The sequence below is a fragment of the Gobius niger genome, assembly GCF_951799975.1.
Source record: "Gobius niger genome assembly, chromosome: 24".
NCBI lineage: Eukaryota > Metazoa > Chordata > Actinopteri > Gobiiformes > Gobiidae > Gobius > Gobius niger.
This window is the reverse complement of record NC_136875.1, coordinates 1,897,094-1,906,661: the sequence shown is the minus strand read 5'-3', so window position 1 is coordinate 1,906,661 and position 9,568 is coordinate 1,897,094.

Genomic DNA, 9,568 nt, shown 5'->3' with positions numbered 1-9,568 from the left:
ATCGCAACTTTTGTGTCACTTTTTGTGTTGCGTTTTCATCCTAGTTTTCGTCGCTATTTTTTTTTTTCTTTTTTTTCTTTTTTTTTTTTGAGTAAAGCCAAACTGGAGAAAATGTGCCGGGTTCAGGTGGGGGTTTAAGAGGCTAAACCGTTCTCCTTCAGCGCTTCAGGAGCTTCTGAAGGAGCCTTCTCTTTCAGGTGGAGCAGGAAGCACATTCACTTCACAAACCTCCAAAAGGAAACCCCATAAACCAGGAGTAAAGGACTTGAAAAAAGGAAAGAAAAGAAAAAGAGATGTGTTCTGGTTGACGAGTACATTTATTTTCATTGCAAGGTCAATGACGTTTCAATATGAAAAAAAAAAAAAAAGTAGCACCGTTTTGCGCAAATCCTAAACAGACCCAGAGCCCGGAAACTAAAAACGCTCAGATGAAGTGCGGGAATCACACGGCTGAACGCGCGCGCTGAAAGGGGTATTAAAGCGACACTTAGCACAAGTGCGGTCGGATGTGTGCGTGTGTGTGTGCGTGCGTGTGTGTGTGTGCGTCGGGGGCCACTTGGAGCCTTTTGTCCCCGCGCTGCGTGTCTCGCCCCGGGGCCGCAGCCGCGACAAACCGGCCCTGCTGCAAAGATCACAGGGGCCGCGCCGTTTGACTCCGGCGCTGCGCCTCGGGCCGGAGCTGATTTACGGCCATTAGCGCGACATTCTCAAGCACTTTACACCAGAGAGAGAGAGAGGGAGAGAGAGAGAGAGAGAGAGAGAGAGAGAGAGAGAGAGAGAGAGACGGGGGTTAACACAGGGGGATAAGCGGGAGACGTGTTCTCAAGACACATCAAAGAGGCCCTAAAGAGATCCTTCTTAAAACACGCTTTCACTCTTTACAATTGCACCGAACCTGTCACGGTGCGCGCGCCCACACGGACTTTCTCCGGGCTAAAATAAAACAGACCCGTGGAGTGTGATGAGAGCATATGGCCTGTGTGCAGAAAAGTCCAGAGGCAGAGGTTATACCGTTGACAACCTTGTCGTCTTGTGCGTAAAAACGCCGATTTGACATTTTACGCATTTGGAACACGAACATTTCCCCAGGGCTCAAAGCTTGATCTTTATTTACAGAACACAGGCCCGGGTGTGAATTCCGACCACATCCAAAACAAACTTCCAAAAAGACGTAAACACTGGCACCAAATGGAAAAGTCCAAAACGGGGTTTCACGCACACGCGCAAATGGGTTTAACCGTTTTACGCACGGCCAGAAACTGTAAGATATTGCGCGACGTATCGTATCCAAACACAATCAGAAATGGCGTCACAGCTGTATTTTTTTTATGAACTTCTCATAAGCCTAAGATTCATAATTGGCTTTATTTATGATTTATTTACGATGAACTTTTTTCTGTGTGCAACAATTACGCACGGGTTCTGTGCGTAAATATGATCCAAACGAGGCCCTGCACTATGCGTGTGTGTTTTCAAACAGTCTGAGGACAGTTTACTCACTAAAGTTTACATGTGTTTTCAGGAACACCGGGTGCACTCCGTGATCGGTTCCATCTTCGCCATTACGCGCGGGTTCAACGCGTTTTTAGCGGTGCGTAAAAGGGACGTCTTTTCGCGTGAAGCCAAAAACACTTTACCAGGACGTTTCCTTTGCCTGTTGACAATTTCCGCGAAAATACTTCACTCTAATAAGGATCTGCACCTGTTCCCATGTCACTAAAATGACTTTGTAGAATTTATATCATTGGGATGAGAACTGCACAAACACTTATGACGCATGGCGCATTTGCGTAAAAAGGCGAAAACAATGGACGGTGATTTTGTCATGAAAAAACAATACTCTGTCACCAACAGACACACACGTAATTTAAGCTTTAAATAACATTTAGTCAGGGCCACGAAATATCTGAAAAATAACAGTTCATTTTTACAGTTTTGAAGCCTCCAGACTTAAAGACTCAAAATCAGAAAAAATGATGATAAATAAACAACTTTTTTATGCGTTTTGAGTCGGTTTGAACTGCCTTAATGCCAGTTCTTTTTTGTGTGTGTGTGTGTGCCTCTTCAAGCTTGTTTTTCTCATTTGAAGCGAATTAAAGCATTGTTGCTCATTTCACGACAGGCCAAACTTGCACAAAATCGGCAGAAATCGTCGTATTTCCAGCACATTTTACGCACATTTCTCTGTGATCAGATGTGATTTTTCCAGCGAACTCCCACACGGGCGTCTGACATGTATCTATAAAGTGAAATCCCCGAAGAGAAGCACCTACAAATAAGCCACTTTTTATTTTTATCTATTTTTTTTTTTTTAACACAAACACACGCTTCGATGTCGCGCTGTGACACTTTTCTATAGCGGACCTTGGCACGCGCCTGTTCCCGGAGTTATTGCGCGCGTGGATAAATATTTAGTGCGACACATTAGCGCAGTTTACGGAGTTACCGACATAAAAAAAAAAAAAAAAAAAAAAACAGATGTTTGAGGGGAGGCAGTGGCCGGTACCGGGTCTACTGCTCTGGTTAGGAGAGGTGTAAAGGAGTTGGAATGGTGTTTTTGTTGATTGGTTTGTTCTTTGGTTTAAAAGTTGGAGCGTAATAACGGGCCAATAAAGTAAAAACTATGAATGAAGTATAAATACTAAATAATGAATTAGGCCTATTATATTATCTGCCTGCCCAGATGGAAATGGTTCACAAATGTACTGAATTCAGCCAATACTGCACTAAAACATCCATTTGATTTGATGGGGGGGTCGTTCAATGCGGCTATGGCGGAGGGGACAAAACTTTCCCTAAAGCGTACCCGCTCCCACCGCGGAGTCCTGTACCTGCGGCCTGATGGCAGCAGGACGAAGTGAGTGTGGAGAGGGGGAGTCCATGGCTAACGTGCGTGCGAGGCGTGGGACTGCTTTCTCATTGATGACAGAAGGGTCTGTGATGGGGAGATGAATCATTTTGGAGACAGTTTGTGTGACCTTGGTGATTTTGTTCTTGTTCTTGTTATGTTTAGTAACACATTCTGTTACTTTGTCCAATCAGAGTACTTTATTCTGAATACTTAGAATACTTTCATGTTGATTTGCATTATATTCACGCGACAAAGCACTATGCAAAAGCTCTCAGCTCCGAAGGACACAGAGCTAAACTTTCCCCGGCTCATCTTTTCTTTCTTCTTCATATTCTGATTATGAAACTGAAATGTATTGACTGAATACTGTCATGTATTCTTTTGACGTCAAGAAAGTAACTGTTCTAAATACTCTCAAATGAAAGAGTAACTGTACCAGAATAGTTACTCAAAATGAGTATTCTAAACACATGTGTGCGACCCCTCACTGTCACACACATGTCATGTGAGGGAGGTGTCTTGCCCAAAGACACAGTGACGTCCTGCACTTGTGGGAGCAGGATTGGAACCAGGGCTGAACCATTTTGCCCAAAATCTATTTAGCGATTTTTTTTAATCAATATTACGATATTGATTTTATTGCGATTTTCCGCTAATAATGTTTTGTTGCAAAAACAATTAAATATTTACAACTGATTTAATAAAGTAAAACTGGTAACACTTTACATTACGGGCCGGTAAATCCATGGTACTTACAGTGGTAATTACTAGTATTTACAGTGGTAATTCTAGGTTCTTATTGTGGTACTAAAAGTGGTAAGTACTAGTATTAGGGTTCGGGGTTAGGATTAGGGTTAGGGTTATGGAGACACAGAGTTACCACAGTCTCTCTCGTTACTAAGAGATACTGTGGTAATGCTCTTAGTAATGAAGGTTGTACTTCTATGTACTTTGGTACTTTAAGTGATAGTTTCTAGTAGGTTCAGTGATACATCTATGGTACTTATTGGTAATTCAAGGATACTACAGCAGCAATTCATCTGTAGTAAATGTGGTACTTCTACAAACAGAAGTAATTTCTAGGATTGTGTGACTATAAAACAACATAAATCAGCATTAGAGAAAACAAGAAGTACAACCTTCATTACTAAGAGTTACCACTGAATCTAGAAGTACATACCTGGTAATTCTCACTATAGAATCCTTTAATAACCACAATAAGTACCTAGAAGAACCACTATTATTACTAGTATTTACCACAGTAAGTACCACAATAAGTACCTAGAATTACCACTGTATCACCTTAAGTACTACAATAAGTATATAGAATTACCTCTGTAAGTACCAAGGACTTACCGGCCCGTAATGTAAAGTGTTACCGTAAAACTTACTCTTAAGTCCTTTATAATAATATGGAATATAATTCAAAATATTCCACATGGCCATTTCAATAATTTCTAATAAGTTTATATTGAATTATTTTATTTTTTTTGTAAATATAAAAAATCATTTCTTCCTATTTGCTCTTGTGATTGAAGTGGTTGTGAGACAAGTGTTTATCTTGCTGCTACAAGTGACTTCAAGTGGAAACAGGTTGTGATAGAAACAAACAAAGCAGAGCAAAAACAGAATCTGATGAACAAACAGTGGATTTTTAACCGTCTTCATCTTGTCAGGACATGAAAGGTTTTTATTACGTCATCGGTTCCTATGAGGTCAGAACCATTTCTACATCAGTGTTGGTCAAGTACAGATGGTTCGGACTGGTGGTCAGTGCACTGGTCATCAGCTCCACATCAGAGTCACAGACAAAGCTTAGACGCTTGAAGTCGCCGTCTTTTCCTGTTTTTTAAAATCTTTTTACATGAAATAATGATTAAGTGACAAAAACAGGACAATCCTCCTGGTCACGTGTGCTGAGGTATTAAAGGTGTTTTGGTGCTAACATGAATTTAGGGGGAAAAATCATAACTTTATCGAGATAAAAAATACAAAGTAAATCCTCCCCATTAAAGCCCGTGCGAAGCTTCAGGAGAATCAGGCTCTAAAGGTAAAGTGAAGCCACAGCGCCCTCTAGTGTCGCTGTAAAAAGAGCAACCTTTTTAACCTCTTACCTCCCGCTTTAACCCAGAGCATCTTCTCCTGTTCGGCTTCACCCAAATCTAAAAGCGTACAGCCTATAGGCCAGAGCAACACCTCATTTGAAAGCTAAGACCTACAGCTCTGATGAACCTTTTTTGTTTTCGTGTAGTTTTTAGGACACGTTTCGGTCACTTCTTCATCACGTTTTTGTTGTTTTTTTAATTGTTTTGTTGTTGCTTTTCCCGCACATTTTTGCCACTTCTTTGCTTTTAGATTTGGGTAAAGCCAAACAGGAGAAAAGAGGTAATAAAACACACATAACAGACTTGAGTGCAGACATTATTATTATTATTACAGTTCCTTTAGCAGTAGCTTTGAGACGACACCTCCTCAGAGGAACCAGGAAACAATCCCACAATGCACTGCTGCGTCATGAAGGTTTCTGAACTCTCTGATCTCTTACTTAAAAACATGAGCTTTGTCCTGAATATATGAGAGTATAAATATATGAGAGTATATATATATATATATATATATATATATATATATATATATATATATATATATATATATATATATATATATATATATATATATATATATATATATATATATGAGAGTATATGAGAGTATAAATATATGAGAGTATATATATATATATATATATATATATATGAGAGTATATGAGAGTATAAATATATGAGTATAAATATATGAAAGTATAAATATATGAAAGAATAAATATATGAAAGTATAAATATATGAGAGTATAAATATATGAGAGTATAAATATATGAGAGTATAAATATATGGGAGTATAAATATATGAGAGTATAAATATATGAGAGCATAAATATATGAAAGTATAAATATATTAGAGTATAAATATGTGTCGCCTTCGCGGGTCTTTTAGACCCGCTGTCATGTTCCGGGCATTTGGATGCAAGGTGACACAAGGGGGCGCCCTTCCAACCTTCTCAGTGTAAATGTGAGTCGACTTTCTTCAGAGTGAGACTTTAGGTCAGACACCATGAGTGACAGTAACATGAGGCTAAATACAGTGAGCTCTTTGTTTGCAGTAAAAAGGCTGAGGCCTCATTGCTCTTCAGTCACAGACTGAGAAGTGAAGAAGGAAGTCATGGAGCTTCTGCTTTAGACAGAACTTCAGACTTCTGCTGCATGTAACAGTCATATCATTTTCTGAAACTCAAATATGTAGTAAAAACATAATATATGGAAAATTATTATTACTATTACCAAAAGAAAATTAATTGAAAATCATGTATCTATCTATCTATCTATCTATCTATCTATCTATCTATCTATCTATCTATATATATATATATATATGCAACTGTCTGTGTGAACTAAAGGACAGGAACATCAGTCCTAACTCATTATTGAACACATCATTCTGACATTTGCACCTGGATCGACTCAGAGACAAAAGGAATATTTATTGTTGATCAGACCCGGCACTAACATCCATGTCTGAAAGGGATGTCTTCCCCGGTGCCTGGACACTGGAGGTGGTATGGAAGACCCGAGAAGATGCAGGTAGAAGCCATGGGCAGAGGAGGTGGAGATGGGGCGGAGACGGGCACAGCAGGACCGAGAGCGGTGATTGGCTGAAGGCTGAGGTGGAGGTGTGGCCCTCTCGGAAGCGATCATTGGCTGGAGGTAGGTGATACTGAAATTAGAAGAAGAAGAAGATCATTATTTATATAGCGCCTTTCACAGACATAATCACAAAGCGCTTTACATGAGACAATTGTACGTTCACTCCATACTCGGTGGTGGAAACTACATTTTTTATAGCTTCAGTTTCCCCTGGGGGAGACTGTCAGAAGCGCTGTCGCGACTGCACACGTCTGCGCCAACCACCATACATTCACTCACACACATCATTCATCCTGGCCTATTGTACATGTTTTTAGTGGTTGGGGATACCGGAGTGCCCGGAGGAAACCTACACAGACACGGGGAGAACATGCAAACTCCACACAGAAAGGCCCCGTCCAGGTGGGAATCGAACCCAGGACCTTCTAGCTGTGAAGAGAGAGCACTAACTACTGCACTACCATATAGTCTCCCAGGTGGAATAACGCCTCGGTGCTCAGATCATATGTGTCTGGTTGGTGACTGTGGTTAAATCCGTTGCAGGAGCAAATGGAGCCGATATTGTAGGACGTTACTTCCTGGTTGTTGTGGCCGTCCCACCTTTGCTCTGCCCCATCCCGCTCAGCAGGGAAGGGCCTGGCAGGACTGGCATGGGAACACCAGGAAGCCTGGCCAATGTAATGCTGCCTCGCTTCCATCAGTCTACCCCAGGGCAGCTGTGGCTACATTAGTAGCTTACCACCACTGAGTATGGAGTGAATGAATAGTGCAATGTAAAGCATCTTTGAGTGTCCAGAAAAGCTCAGTAAATAACAGGTAAACAATGCATGTTTGGGCTTGATATTTATGTGATATTTATGTGATATTTATGTGATTTTATGTGATTTTATGTGATTTTATGTGATTTTATGTGATTTTATGTGATATTTATGTGATTTTATGTGATATTTATATGATTTTATGTGATTTTATGTGATATTTATGAGATTTTATGTGATTTTATGTGATATTTATGTGATTTTATGTGATATTTATGTGATATTTATGTGTTTTTTGTGATTTTATGTGATATTTATGTGATTTTATATGATATTTATGTGATTTTATGTGATATTTATGTGATTTTATGTGATATTTATGTGATTTTATGTGATATTTATGTGATATTTATGTGATATTTATGATATTCATGTGATATTTATGTGATTTTATGTGATATTTATGTGATTTTATGTGATATTTATGTGATTTTATGTGATGTTTATGTGATTTTATGTGATATTTATGTGATTTTATGTGATATTTATGTGATATTTATGTGATATTTATATGATATTTATGTGATATTTATGTGATTTTATGTGATATTTATATGATTTTATGTGATATTTATGTGATTTTATGTGATATTTATGTGATTTTATGTGATATTTATGTGATATTTATGTGATATTTATATGATATTTATGTGATATTTGTGATTTTATGTGATATTTATGTGATTTTATGTGATGTTTATGTGATTTTATGTGATATTTATGTGATATTTATGTGATATTTATATGATATTTATGTGATATTTATGTGATTTTATGTGATATCTATATGATTTTATGTGATATTTCTGTGATATTTCTGTGATTTTATGTGATATTTATGTGATATTTATGTGATTTTATGTGATATTTATGTGATTTTATGTGATTTTATGTGATATTTATGTGATTTTATGTGATATTTATGTGATATTTATGTGATTTTATGTGATATTTATGTGATATTTATGTGATTTTATGTGATATTTATGTGATATTTATGTGATTTTATGTGATGTTTATGTGATTTTATGTGATATTTATGTGATATTTATGTGATATTTATGTGATATTTATGTGATATTTATATGATTTTATGTGATATTTATGTGATATTTATATGATTTTATGTGATATTTATGTGATATTTATGTGATTTTATGTGATATTTATGTGATATTTATGTGATTTTATGTGATATTTATGTGATTTTATGTGATATTTATGTGATATTTATGTGATATTTATATGATATTTATGTGATATTTATGTGATTTTATGTGATATTTATATGATTTTATGTGATATTTATGTGATTTTATGTGATATTTATGTGATTTTATGTGATATTTATATGATATTTATGTGATATTTGTGATTTTATGTGATATTAATGTGATTTTATGTGATGTTTATGTGATTTTATGTGATATTTATGTGATTTTATGTGATATTTATGTGATATTTATGTGATATTTATATGATATTTATGTGATATTTATGTGATTTTATGTGATATCTATATGATTTTATGTGATATTTATGTGATATTTATGTGATTTTATGTGATATTTATGTGATATTTATGTGATTTTATGTGATATTTATGTGATATCTATATGATTTTATGTGATATTTATGTGATTTTATGTGATATTTATGTGATTTTATGTGATATTTATGTGATATTTATGTGATTTTATGTGATATCTATGTGATATTTATGTGATTTTATGTGATGTTTATGTGATTTTATGTGATATTTATGTGATATTTATGTGATATTTATGTGATATTTATGTGATATTTATATGATTTTATGTGATATTTATGTGATATTTATGTGATTTTATGTGATATTTATGTGATATTTATGTGATATTTATGTGATATTTATATGATTTTATGTGATATTTATGTGATATTTATGTGATTTTATGTGATATTTATGTGATATTTATGTGATTTTATGTGATATTTATGTGATATTTATGTGATATTTATGTGATTTTATGTGATATTTATATGATTTTATGTGATATTTATGTGATATTTATGTGATATTTATGTGATTTTATGTGATTTTATGTGATATTTATGTGATATTTATGTGATATTTATGTGATTTTATGTGATATTTATGTGATATTTATGTGATATTTATGTGATTTTATGTGATTTTATGTGATATTTATGTGAT